The 13,375-nt window shown below is 41.0% G+C and overlaps 1 pseudogene; it reads left to right on the top strand.

Moving 5' to 3' along the window:
• The first annotated feature begins 12,570 nt into the window (after positions 1-12,570).
• On the top strand, positions 12,571-13,002 carry LOC125918038 (protein mago nashi homolog; annotated as a pseudogene).
• The last annotated feature ends 373 nt before the right edge of the window (positions 13,003-13,375 follow it).

Here is a 13,375-nt window from a genome sequence, read left to right as displayed (position 1 = left end):
CTGGGCCACCTAAATGTCAAGCTTGGAATCGAAGAGATACCTGACTAGAAGTCAGAAGTCCCAAATTCAAGTTCACGCTCTGCCACAGCAACCTGACGACAAATACATCATCTTAGCCTCCCTGAGTCGTACTGCCTTCCTCACTCGTCTATAAAATAATAAGGTTGAACTAAGAATTTCTGAGGACCTTTACAGCTTTAGCAGCGTACGACTCCATTAATTCTGAAAACTAAATTCACCATGTCCCCACCTCACAGATTCCCTTATTTACCTTGGGTATGGTGGACCTTAAAGTTTGTGCGTATATATATACACATACACAAATATAAACATACACATACATAAAAACACATGTATCAGCACATATATATATGCACACACATAATATAAACATACGTATCAGCATATAAATATAAAAACTCTCAATCCAATATGATCTAGCAAACAAAATCCACACTAAAAAAAAAAAAAAAAAAAAAAAAAGAAGAAAAAGAAAAAGAAAAAAGGCCACAGCTCACTCCTGAGGCTACAAAACCTCACATTAATGAACTCACTGCTTTTTCATATTTTTCTTCTTTTGAAATATTTACTTTTCTGCCTGTGAAACTTCTGCTGCACTTATATTCCTACTTAAACTAATGGTTATGTACTATATATTTCTTACAATTTCTAGTGTTCTCAAATTTTCCTAAAATATTCAAAAAAAATTTTTTTAACGTTTATTTATTTTTGAAAGAGAGAGAGAGAGAGAGATGGAGTGTGAATGGGGGAGGGGCAGAGAGAGAGAGGGAGACACAGAATCCGAAGTAGGTTCCAGGTTCTGAGCTGTCAGTACAGAGCCTGACGTGGGGCTTGAACTCACGAATGGTGAGATCATGACCTGAGCCGAAACCAAGGGTCAGACGTTTAACCAACTGAGCCACCCAGGCACCCCTAATTTTTTTTAAATGTTTATTTATTTTTGAGAGAGAGAGAGAGAGAGAGAGAGAGAGAGAGGGGGGGGGGGAGGGCAGAGAGAGGAGACAGAATCCGAAGCAGGCTCCAGGCTCTGAGCTGTCAGCACAGAGCTGGACGTGGGGCTCGAACTCATGAACCGGGAGATCATGGCCTGACCCGAAGTCGGATGCTTAACTGACTTTACCCAAACATATTTTTAAAAATAAAACTGCAGAAGTCCAATTCAGTGATCCAGGGTCCGGTCACCAGCCTCGAGTTTGTGGAGGGTCACCGACAGCAACACTGGGGGTGGCTTCCTGGAACCATAGCTGGAGCGGTACATGCTTGAACTCAGTTATTCCACGTGGGGCTTCTTGATTGCCATGACTTCTAACTACGGCAGGTGCAGCAGCACCCCAGCGGCCCATTCGGCAGTTGGGTCCTAGGAAGCATTTCTGGAGGCCGGCCTGGAACCTGCCCCCGTCCCCGTCACCAAGGCCCCCAGCAATTTTGTACCCATAATTCCACAATTACCTCTCTGAGACTTTGGAGTTTCTGCAGTTGACAATGGTAGACGAAATGCCCCTCGACCGTCGTTCTATGTCAAACTGCAGCCACCCTCCAAAGCGGGGAGGAATCGCAGCTCCCTGCCTGTCTCCATAGAATCCTTCCTTTTCCCGAACACTTGCTGCTTCAGCATGGCACGTGAGAAGTCACTTCTGTCTTTTCTATCCTTGGTTTTTGTAACATTCCTTTTTCGGGGTTTTTTTAGTTGTAAAAAGATAGAAATCCATTTAAAATAGTGTCAAAGGGGTGACTGATTATAATATAGAGGCATCTGACAGAAAACAAAGACAGAACCTACAGTCAGTCTTCATGTGGTAGGAATCAAGAAGAAAACGTTTGAGAAGCCAGATGGCTACTCTTTCTCTGACTCACTCTAAAGCCACATGGTCTGTCACTTCTTTCTGCACATCTGCATTTTCTCCTCCTCCGCTTCCTTCTTTTGTGCCGACTGGTTTCTCTATTTCCTCGGGGTATGACTCATGAATTTATATGCCCTGGTAGAGACTGTGAGTTGCCCTCCCAGTACCCTCTGTTGCCTACTCGCTCTGCCCCCTGCCATTTTACCTGGGCACAAATCAGATGAAATAATATAAAAATAATAATAATAATACATATAATAAATATTATGTAATCCCCAGACCCCCTTGCAGCTAAATGTTGTCACATGGCTCCATTCTACCCAACGAGACGGCTCTTTAAGAGAAAGAAGGTGGGCCTTTCTCTTCCTTTATCCTTCTGAGTGGAGAATACATATGATGGTTAGAGCTATGGCCGCCATATTTCCATCATGATAATGAAAGGATCAAAGACGTGGTGGGGTCCATAAGGTGGAAGGGTCTCTGAGGAAGTGGAGCTATCATTCAGGCTCTTGAGTACTTACCTCCAGACTTCTTATGAAGAACTAATTTCTGTCTTATGTAAGCCATTATTATCTTGAATTTCTTTTTACGTGCACCTAAAGCCTAATCTTAATTGAGAGGTGTGTGTCCTCCCCATTTCATGCATAACAGACAATAACTACGGTCTTTTCCTTTTCCTTTTCTTTTTTTAAAATTTTTTTAAAAATTTACTTATTTATTTTGAGAGAGATAGAGACAGCGTGAGTAGAGGAGGAGCAGAGAGAGAGAGAGAGAAAGAGAGAGAGAGAGAGAAAGAGAGAGAGAGAGAGAAAGAGAGAGAGAATCCCAAGCAGGCTCTGTACCGTCAGCACGGAGCCCAATGAGGGGCTCAACTCACAAACCCGTGAGATCGTGACCTGAGCCAAAACTGAGGGTTGGATGCTTAACCAACTGAGTTATCCAGGCTCCGCACTAGGGTCTTCTTCAATTCTAAGATCTCAGGAGAGATTAGAAGAGCTTAGCTTCTGTATCTACTTGTATTCCAATTAGCAATGACTGGTGGGAGCCAAGTTCCAGAATACAAATGAGGTACAGAAGGTCTACTCATGTTAACTGTGGGGATTGTTTTTACAGAAGGAGGCATATGGGTCACAAAGCTACCTTCAAAGTTGTCTGCTGGGAGGAGCCAAGATGGCGGAACAGCATGGAAGCTTTTTGTGTGCCTCGCGTCCATGAAATACACCCAGACCAACACGAAACCATCCTACACACCTAGAGAACCGATGGGAGGATTAACACAACAATCTGCACAACCTGAACCACAGAATTCAGCAGGTACGCGGCGCGCAGAGGTGAACTTGGGGAGAGAGAAGCCGGCAGCAGGCAGGGAGCCACTTTTGCAGGGGGAGAGAGGACGGAGACTGGGGAGGGGGGGAGAATACGGGAAAAGCAGCCCTCCCCAAAAGCAGCTGGAGAGAAAGTGGAAAATTGGAAACGGCCGCAGGGACTAAACTAAGAAGGGAGAAAGGAGAAAGGAGAGGGTTTAAATTCCATTAAGACTGTAAACAAGGGGAGCGCAACGGCTGCAACTCCGCAGCTCCCTACCTGGCGGTGCTCTGGCGGGAAGGGCGAATCCCCAGGAGCAGAGTGAGGTCCGGGAGGTTCTCGGGCCACACGGGGAAAAGCGGTTCCACTGCTGGAAGGACGTTTGGTGGAGACGGTGGAAGCCACCTGGTCCCAGCAGACCCCCGAAAACGGCCACAGTCACTGGTGCTGGAACAAGGTCGTTAAGGGTGAAGCCTGGTGCCAGACGTGTGTGGTGATTTTCCATAATCCCTGAAACACTGCTGGTACACTATCTCGTGAACTTTTTCTGGGGAGGGCTGGCACCTGGTGGCAGTCTCGGGGCACCGGCAGCAGCAGGGTCCAGCGGGTGTTCCTGGGTGCAGCCAACATTTGGCCACTGCTCATTCGGCCATTGCTGGGTTAGACCCTCCCGCAGAAGGACAGAACGGGTCAAAGCCGCAGTCCTTCGGAAGTAAGGGTCCGGGAAAACAGCCAGACGAAAAGAGAGAGGTACTGCCTGTGGCCTGGTCGCGGGGAGTCAAAGAGCAGGGAGTGGACGACAGCTGAAGACGGAGGACAGACTGGGTATCTGGGTTGTGCATTTTCACCGCTCCCGCACATGCGCATATGCACCTACGACCACCGCAACGATCCACCCCAGGAGGCTAGCAGCGCCATCTAGTGGAGAACGGAGCTGTTACACTGAGCCCCGCCCAACTGGGCCAACTTCGCTCTTCAAGAACACAAGTCTCACTGCTGGCTTAATTTATGGACTATAAAGAGCTACATAGACTGACTTCTAGGGGAAAACGAAGCAATTTCAGTCTTACTTCAATCTGTTAGCAGGTTCATCTATTCAATTTTCTTTTTTTTCTTTTTCCTTTTTCTCTTTTACAATTCTTTTTCTTGAATACAGAAAGAGAAAAAATTCATTTTTATTTTCAATTTTTATTAAAAATATCTTTCTTTAAGTTTTATTACTATATTTTTTACTTTTGTGTAAATTTTTTTCAAATTCTACTTTATTTCCATCATTTTATTTTAGTCTACTTCCGTGTACTCACCTTTTCAAATTTTCAAACAATTTCCTCTTTTTTCTTTCTTTTTCTTTTTTTCTCTTTTTTGTTTCTTTTCTTTTTCTTGAATGCAGAAAGAGAAAAACCTCATTTTTACTTTCAATTTCCATTAAAAATATTTTTATTTAATTTTATTACTACATTTTTTGCTTTTATGTAAATTTTTTCAAATTCTCTTTTACTTCCATCATTTAATTTAGTCTACTACAGTGTATTCACTTTTTCAAATTTTCAAATGATTTCTTTTTTTCTTTTCTTTTTCTCTCTTTTTTTCTTTTTCGTTTCTTTTCTTTTTTCTTAAGTACAGAAAATGGAAAAATTCATATTTATTTTTAATTATTATTAAAAATGTTTTTCTTTAATTTTTTCTACTATATTCTTTACTTTTGTGTATATTTTTTCAAATTCTATTTTATCCCCATCATCTCATTTTAGTCTACTTCAGTGTATTCATTTTTTCAAATTCTCAAACAATTTCCGTTTTTTTTTCTCTCCCCCCCTCCTTTTTTTCCCCCTCTAATCTGTCAAATGACTTTCAACACCCAGACCAAAACACACCTAGGATCTAGCATCATCTATTCGATTTGTGTGTGTGTGTTTAATTTTTAATTTTAATATTTTTTAATTTTAATTGTTTAATTTCAATGTTTCTACCTCATTAATTCCTTTTCTCCCTTCAAAATGACAAAATGAAGGAATTCACCCCAAAAAAAGAGCATGAAGAAATGATAGCCAGGGATTTAACCAACACAGATACAACAAGGTGTCTGAACCAGAATTTAGAATCGCAATAATAAGAATACTAGCTGGAGTCGAAAATAGATTAGAATCCCTTTCTGCAGAGATAAAAGAAGTAAAAAATAGCCAGAATGAAATTAAAAATGCTATAACTGAGCTGCAATCACGGATGGATGCAGTGGCGGCAAGGGTGGACGAGGCAGAACAGAGAATCAGCAACATAGAGGACAAACTTATAGAGAATAATGAAGCAGAAAAAAGAGGGGGATTAAGGCAAAAGAGCACGATTTAAGAATTAGAGAAATCAGTGACTCATTAAAAAGGAATAACATCAGAATCATAGGGGTCCCAGAAGAGGAACAGAGAGAAATAGGGGTAGAAGGGTTATGTGAGCAAATCATAGCAGAAAACTTTCCTAACCTGGGGAAAGACACAGACATCAAAATCCAGGAAGCACAGAGGACCCCCATTAGATTCAACAAAAACCGGCCATCAACAAGGCATATCATAGTCAAATGCCCAAAATACTCAGGCAAGGAGAGAATCATGAAAGCAGCAAGGGAAAAAAAGTCCCTAACCTACAAGGGAAGACAGATCAGGTTTGCAGCAGACCTATCCACAGAAACTTGGCAGGCCAGAAAGGAGTGGTGGGATATATTCAGTGTGCTGAATTAGAAACATATGCAGCCAAGAATTCTTTATCCAGCAAGGCTGTCATTCAAAATAGAAGGAGAAATAAAAAGTTTCCCAGACAAACAAAAATTAAAGGAGTTTGTGACCACTAAACCAGCCCTGCAAGAAATTTTAAGGGGGACTTTCTGAGGGGAGAAAAGATGAAAAAATATATATATACATATATACCAAAAGCAACAAAAGATTAGAAAGGATCAGAGAACATCACCAGAAACTCCAACTCTACAAGCATCATAATGGCAATAAATTCTTATCTTTCAGTACTCACTCTAAACGTCAATGGACTCAATGTTCCAATCAAAAGACATAGGGTAACAGAATGGATAAGAAAACAAGATCCATCTATATGCTGTTTACAAGAGACCCACTTTAAACCTAAAGACACCTTCGGATTGACAGTAAGGGGATAGAGAACCATCTATCATGCTAATGGTCAACAAAAGAAAGCCGGAGTAGCCATACTTATATCAGACAATCTAGACTTTAAAATAAAGACTGTATCAAGAGATGCAGAAGGGCATTATATCATAATCAAGGGGTCTATCGACCAAGAAGACCTAACAGTTGTAAACATTTATGCGCCAAATGTGGCAGCACCCAAATATATAAATCAATTAATCACAAACATAAAGAAACTCATCAATAGTAATACCATAATAGTAGGAGACTTCAACACCCCACTCACAGCAATGGACAGATCATCTAATCAAAAAATCAACAAGGAAACAATGGCTTTGAATGACACACTGGACCAGATGGACTTAACAGATATATTCAGAACAATTCATCCTAAAGCAGCAGAATATACATTCTTCTCCAGTGCACATGGAACGTTCTCCAGAACAGACCATATACTGGGACACAAATCAGCCCTAAGTAAGTGCAAAAAGATTGAGATCATACCGTGCATATTTTCAGACCACAATGCTATGAAACTTGAAATCAACCACAAGAAAATACTTGGAGAGGTAACAAATACTTGGAGACTGAATGGGGTAACCAAGCAGCTAAAGAGGGATTTAAAAAGTATATGGAAGTTAATGAAAATGATAACACCACAACCCAAAATCTCTGGGACACAGCAAAGGCAGTCATAAGAGGAAAGTATATAGCAATCCAGGCCTTCCTAAAGAAGGAAGAAATATCTCAGATACACAACCTAACCTTACACCTTAAGAAGCTGGAAAAAGAACAGCAAATAAAACCCCAAACCAGCAGAAGACATGAAATAATAAAGATTAGAGCAGAAATTAATGCTATCGAAACCAAAAAAATGGTAGAACAGATCAATGAAACCAGAAACTGATTCTTTGAAAGAATTAACAAAATTGATAAACCACTAGCCCATTTGATCAAGAAGAAAAAGGAAAGGACCCAAATAAATAAAATCAAGAATGAAAGAGGAGAGATCACAACCAACACAACAGAAATAAAAACAATAATAAGAGACTATTATGAGCAATTATATGCCAATAAAATGGGTAATCTGGAAGAAATGGACAAATTCCTAGAAACATAGACACTACCAAAACTGAAACAGGAAGAAATAGAAAATTTGAACAACCTATAACCAGTAAGGAAATCGAATTAGTAATCAAAAATCTGCCCAAAAACAAGAGTCCAGGGCCAGATGGCTTTCCAGGGGAATTCTACCAAACATTTCAGGAAGAGTTAACACCTATTCTCTTGAAACTGTTCCAAAAAATAGAAATGGAAAGAAAACTTCCAAACACTTTCTATGAAGCCAGCATTACCTTGATTCCAAAACCAGACAGAGACCCCATTAAAAAGGAGACCTATAGACCAATTTCGCTGATGAACATGGATTCAAAAATCCTCAACAAGATATTAGCCAACCGGATCCAATAGTACATTAAAAAATTATTTACCATGACCAAGTGGAATTTATACCTGGGATGCAGGGCTGGTTCAATATCCACAAAACAATTAATGTGATTCATCACATCAACAAAAGAAAGGATAAGAACCATATGATCCTCTCAATAGATGCAGAGAAAGCATTTGACAAAATACAGCATCCTTTCTTGATAAAAACCCTCAAGAAAGTGGGGATAGAAGCAGCATACCTCGAGATCATAAAAGCCATATATGAATGACCCAATGCTAATATCCTCAATGTGGAAAAACTGAGAGCTTTCCCCCTAAGGTCAGGAACAAGACAGGGATGTCCACTCTCGCCGTTGTTATTCAACATAGTATTGGAAGTCTTAGTCTCTGCAATCAGACAACACAAAGAAGTAAAAGGCATCCAAATCAGCCAGGAGGAGGTCAAACTTTCACTCTTTGCAGATGACATGATACTCTATATGGAAAACCCAAAAGATTCCACCAAAAAACTGCTAGAATTGATTCATGAATTCAGCAAAGTTGCAGGATATAAAATCAACGCACAGAAATAGGTTGTATTCCTATACACCAACAATGAAGTGACAAAAAGAGAAATCAAGGAATTGATCCCATTTACAGTTTCACCAAAAACCATAAAATGCCTAGGAATAAATCTAACCAAAGAGATAAAAAATCTATACACTGAAAACTATAGAAAGCCTATGAAAGAAATTGAAGACACAAAAAAATGGAAAAAGATTCCATGCTCCTGGATAGGAAGAACAAATATTGCTAAAACGTCGATACTACCCAAAGCAATCTACATATCCAATGCAATGCCTATCAAAATAACACCAGCATTCTCCACAGAGCTAGAACAAATAATCCTAACATTTGTACGGAACCAGAAAAGACCCCGAATAGCCAAAGCAATCTTGAAAAAGAAAACCAAAGCAGGAGGCATCACAATCCCAGACTTCAAGCTATACTACAAAGCTGTAATCATCAAGACAGTATGGTACTGGCACAAGAAGAGACACTCAGATCAATGGAACAGAATAGAGAACCCAGAAATGGACCCACAAATGTATGGCCAACTAATCATTGACAAAGCAGGAAAGAATATCCAATGGAATAAAGACAGTCTCTTCAGCAAGTGGTGCTGGGAAAACTGGACAACAACATGCAGAAGAATGAACATGGACCACTTTCTTACACCATACACAAAAATAAACTCAACATGGATGAAAGACCTCAATGTAAGACAGGAAGCCATCAAAATCCTCAAGGAGAAAGCAGGCAAAAACCTCTTTGATCTTGCCGCAGCAACTTTTTACTCAACACGTCTCTGGAGGCAAGGAAAACAAAAGCAAAAATGAGCTACTGGGACCTCATCAAAATAAAAAGCTTCTGCACAGTGAAGGAAACATCAGCAAAACTAAAAGGCAACCAAAGGAATGGCAGAAGATATTTGCAAATGACATATTAGATAAAGGGTTAGTATCCAAAATCTATAAAGAACTTATCAAACTCACCACCCCAAAAAACAATCCAGTGAAGAAATGGGCAAAAGACATGAATAGACACTTCTCCAAGGAAGACACCCAGATGGCCAACCGACACATGAACAGTTGCTCAACATCACTCATCATCAAGGAAATACAAATCAAAACCACAATGAGATACCACCTCACACCTGTCAGAATGGCTAACATGAACAACTCAGGCAACAACAGATGTTGGTGATGATGCAGAGAAAGAGGGTCTGTTTTGCATTGTTGGTGGGAATGCAAGCTGGTGCAGCAACTCTGGAAAACAGTATGGAGGTTCCTCAAAAACCTAAAAATAGATCTACCCTACAACCCAGCAATTGCACTACTAGGCATTTATCCAAGGGATACAGGTGTGCTGTTTCGAAGGGACACATGCACCCCCATGTTTATAGCAGCACTATCAACAACAGCCAAAGTATGGAAAGAGCTCAAATGTCCATTGATGGACGAATGGATAAAGAAGATGTGGTGTATATATATACAATGGAGTATTACTCGGCAATCAAAAAGAATGAAATCTTGCCATTTGCAACTACGTGGATGGAACTGGAGGGTATTATGCTAAGTGAAATTAGTCAGTCAGAGAAAGACAAAAATCATATGACTTTACCCCTATGAGGACTTTAAGAGACCAAACAGATGAACATAAGGGAAGGGAAACAAAAATAATATAAAAACAGGGAGGGGGCAAAACAGAAGAGACTCATAAATATGGAGAACAAACTGAGGGTTGCTGGAGGGGTTGTGGGAGGGGGGATGGGATAAATGGGTAAGGGGCATTAAGGACTCTACTCCTGAAATCATTGTTTCACTATATGCTAATTTGGATGTAAATTTTTAAAAATAAAAAATAGGGGCGCCTGGGTGGCTCAGCAGGTTGAGCGTCCAACTTCCGCTCAGGTCATGATCTCACAGTTTGTGATTTCGAGCCCCGCGTCGGGCTCTGTGCTGACAGCTCAAAGCCTGGAGCCTGCTTCAGATTCTGTGTCTCCCTCTCTCTCTGCCCCTTCCCTGCTCATACTCTGTCTCTCTCTGTCTCTCCAAAATGAATAAACGTTAAAAAAATAAATAAATAAAAAATAAAATTTTAAAAAGTTGTCTGCTATATTGCTTCTCTTCATTTGTAAGTGGATTCCCTTTCCTGCTTTATCCCTAAATATCTTTCCCTTGATAATACAGATTATATTTCTACATTTTTACACAATTTTTCAGGTACCTACTCTTAGCTACAAGTGGAAAGACTACCAAAGCCAAGTGGAAGTAGGCTTTGTTATGGCCACTACCAAATCATGCTACTTAGTTTTGGTCCTCTGGCAAAGAGTCTAGAAGTTAGGTAGAGTCCAACAAGTTCAGGTCCCTTTGAACACCCCAATACCTAAAGAGTTCTGTAATTCAACTCCTTATGGGGATGGAAAAGCATGTGAAGTTGCCTAGTCCGCCTGCTAAAATAAGTAACTACCTCTTCCCATGCAGTTATCTCAGTAATAAATACATAATTTACTTATATATTATTATAATTCTGTAGCCATATAATCTATATAACTCAGCGGCATGGTAGTTTCTCGCAGTGAACTTTGATAAAATAAATATGAAATTATTCTAGATAACCTCAACCATGCAGAAGTATACAAACCATTCAACGGGACTATCCCCCTTCTCACAGCGCCACTGAAGGGTAGTGCTCTGTCCTGGTGTTCCTTCCGTCATTTTCAGAGGTTTGTGTGCTATGGTGATGGGTGGGGGATGCTTAACCCATTTGGTACGAAGAGTCATTTTCTGTTTGGACCCCAACGTGGAACTAACGCTTCGGCGTCCCTTACCAGACACGCCCAGTGTAACACCTGCCCCATGCCCTCCTGCTTCTGCAGGTTGGGGTGCCACTCTCTGAGACCATGACGCCTGAGCTTGTGGATGACACCGACTCCCCTTCTGCACTCACTCAGCCATTCGTCATTCCCAACAGCATCCGCTGCATGCCTGCTCCGGGCCGGAATGGGGACCACTCGGGTGCAGAAGGAAGGCATGGGAGGCATTAGAGCCGCCTAATGTTTGAATCTCTTCCGGACACACATTGGTTTGTATCTCATCACCCACTTGAACTCAAGCATAACTGGCCAAGCAAATGTGGCAAGCATTTCTTGGCCAAGCAAATGTGGCAAGAGGTGATGTGGATCTCTTCTGGACAAAAACCTTAAGACCTCGTATGTGGCTCCCCGCATCTTTTTACTCTGCCTCTATAGTTGTGAGAGCCGGGGTAGAGATGGCTGTGCCTCTGTCAGCCTGAATCTCTCAGTCATTACCACAAGCAGAGCCCTCTTGAAGACCCACGGATGGCCAATTAGCACGAGAACTTTTGTATTTCATTTTATTTATTATTATTATTTTTTAATATTTTAAAAAAAATTTAAATTTGCATCCAAGTTACGTAGCATATAGCGCAATAGTGATTTCAGGGTAGAATCCAATGATTCGTCCCCTACATATAACGCCCAGTGCTCATCCCAACGAGTGTCCTCCTTAATGCTCCTTGACCATTTAGCCCATCCCCCCATCCACCAGCAACCCTCAGTTTGTTCTCTATATTTAAGAGTCTCTGGTGTTTTGTCCCCCTCCCTGTTTTTATATTAGTTTTGCTTCCCTTCCCTTATGTTCATCTGTTTCGTATCTTAAATTCCACATGAGTGAAGTCATATGATATTTGTCTTTCTCTAATTTCTCTTAGCATAACACACTCCAGTTCCATCCATATTATTATTTTTTTTAATGTTTATTTGAGAGACAGAGAGAGAAAGAGAGAGAGAGAGAGCATGAGCAGGGGAGGAGCAGAGAGAGAGGGAGAGAGGGAGAATCCAAGGCAGGTTCCAGGCTCTGAGCTGTCAGCACAGAGCCTGACACGGGGCTGGAACTCACAAACTGTGAAATCACGACCGGAGCTGAAATCGGACACTTAACCGACTGAGCCACCCAGGCATCCCATATATGTTCATTTTATTATTGAACGTTTTCCAAATAAGGAACTTCCACAGGTGGTAATAATATCAATACAACAGAAAAAAATCATGTAAAATGGATATTCTTGTTTTTATTTTTTATAAGGCATACTAGTCAAATATATTAGAGAAGCATACCTTAAACCCATCTTTTTTTTTTTTTTAGTTTTCATCTCTTTTTTTTCTTGCATAAATGTATCTAACACATACTACATATTCCCCCCCCCCCCCCCCCACTTTCCTTGTCCTATGGAGTCACGGAGAGTGACCTTTATCTGTGTTATTATGTGGGTCACAAGGGCAAGTTCGACCAAGAGTTCCTGCAGTTGTGGTTCCTACCTGACAGGAAATTGAGGTGTGCCAACAACAGCAATTATACAAATAATGTTATGATCAGAAAAAGAGGCTTACGTACATAAATGTGTGATACGGCAACCGAGGAGAATAACTAATGACAATGAAAAAGCCTGAGAGGACGACGCTTTGTGGCCTCCTGCTGACAGGGTGCGCTGGCAGGAGCTTGAAATTGTCATTGCAGATGAACACGTTTCTTTGACCACATCAAAGATTGGCTCTCATGGATGTCATTCAATCCAAGGATCCAGAAGGCGTCCTGGTGCTTTACTGTCTTGCCCAGGACCTGAAGTGTTTTGTCTTCAGTCTTACTGGATGACACTTCAAGATTAAGCCAGTGTAGGGGCGTCTGGGTGGCTCAGTCAGTTAATCGTCTGACTCTTGATTTAGGCTCAGCTCATGATTTCAGTCAAGGTTGTGATATGGAGCCCGATGTCGAGATCTGTGCTAACAGCGAGGAGCCTGCTTGGGCTTCTCTCCCTTTCTCTCTTCCCCTCCCCTACTGATACTTGCTCTCGCTCTTTAAATAAGTAAACTTTTTAAAAAGATCAAGCCAGTGTAGATTGGATACTGGGGTGGACACAAGTTTGTGTGTGGGGTGGGTGGGAGTGGCTGTTTTTAATCATTATCAGGAAATTTTTGTGTCTATCAGGGAAACATTTTATTATAAACTATAAAAGCTTGTTTTTAACAAATACATAACGAAGTGCAAATAA

Source organism: Panthera uncia, unplaced genomic scaffold, assembly GCF_023721935.1.
Source record: "Panthera uncia isolate 11264 unplaced genomic scaffold, Puncia_PCG_1.0 HiC_scaffold_393, whole genome shotgun sequence".
NCBI lineage: Eukaryota > Metazoa > Chordata > Mammalia > Carnivora > Felidae > Panthera > Panthera uncia.
This window is presented reverse-complemented; position numbering and strand designations above follow the sequence as displayed.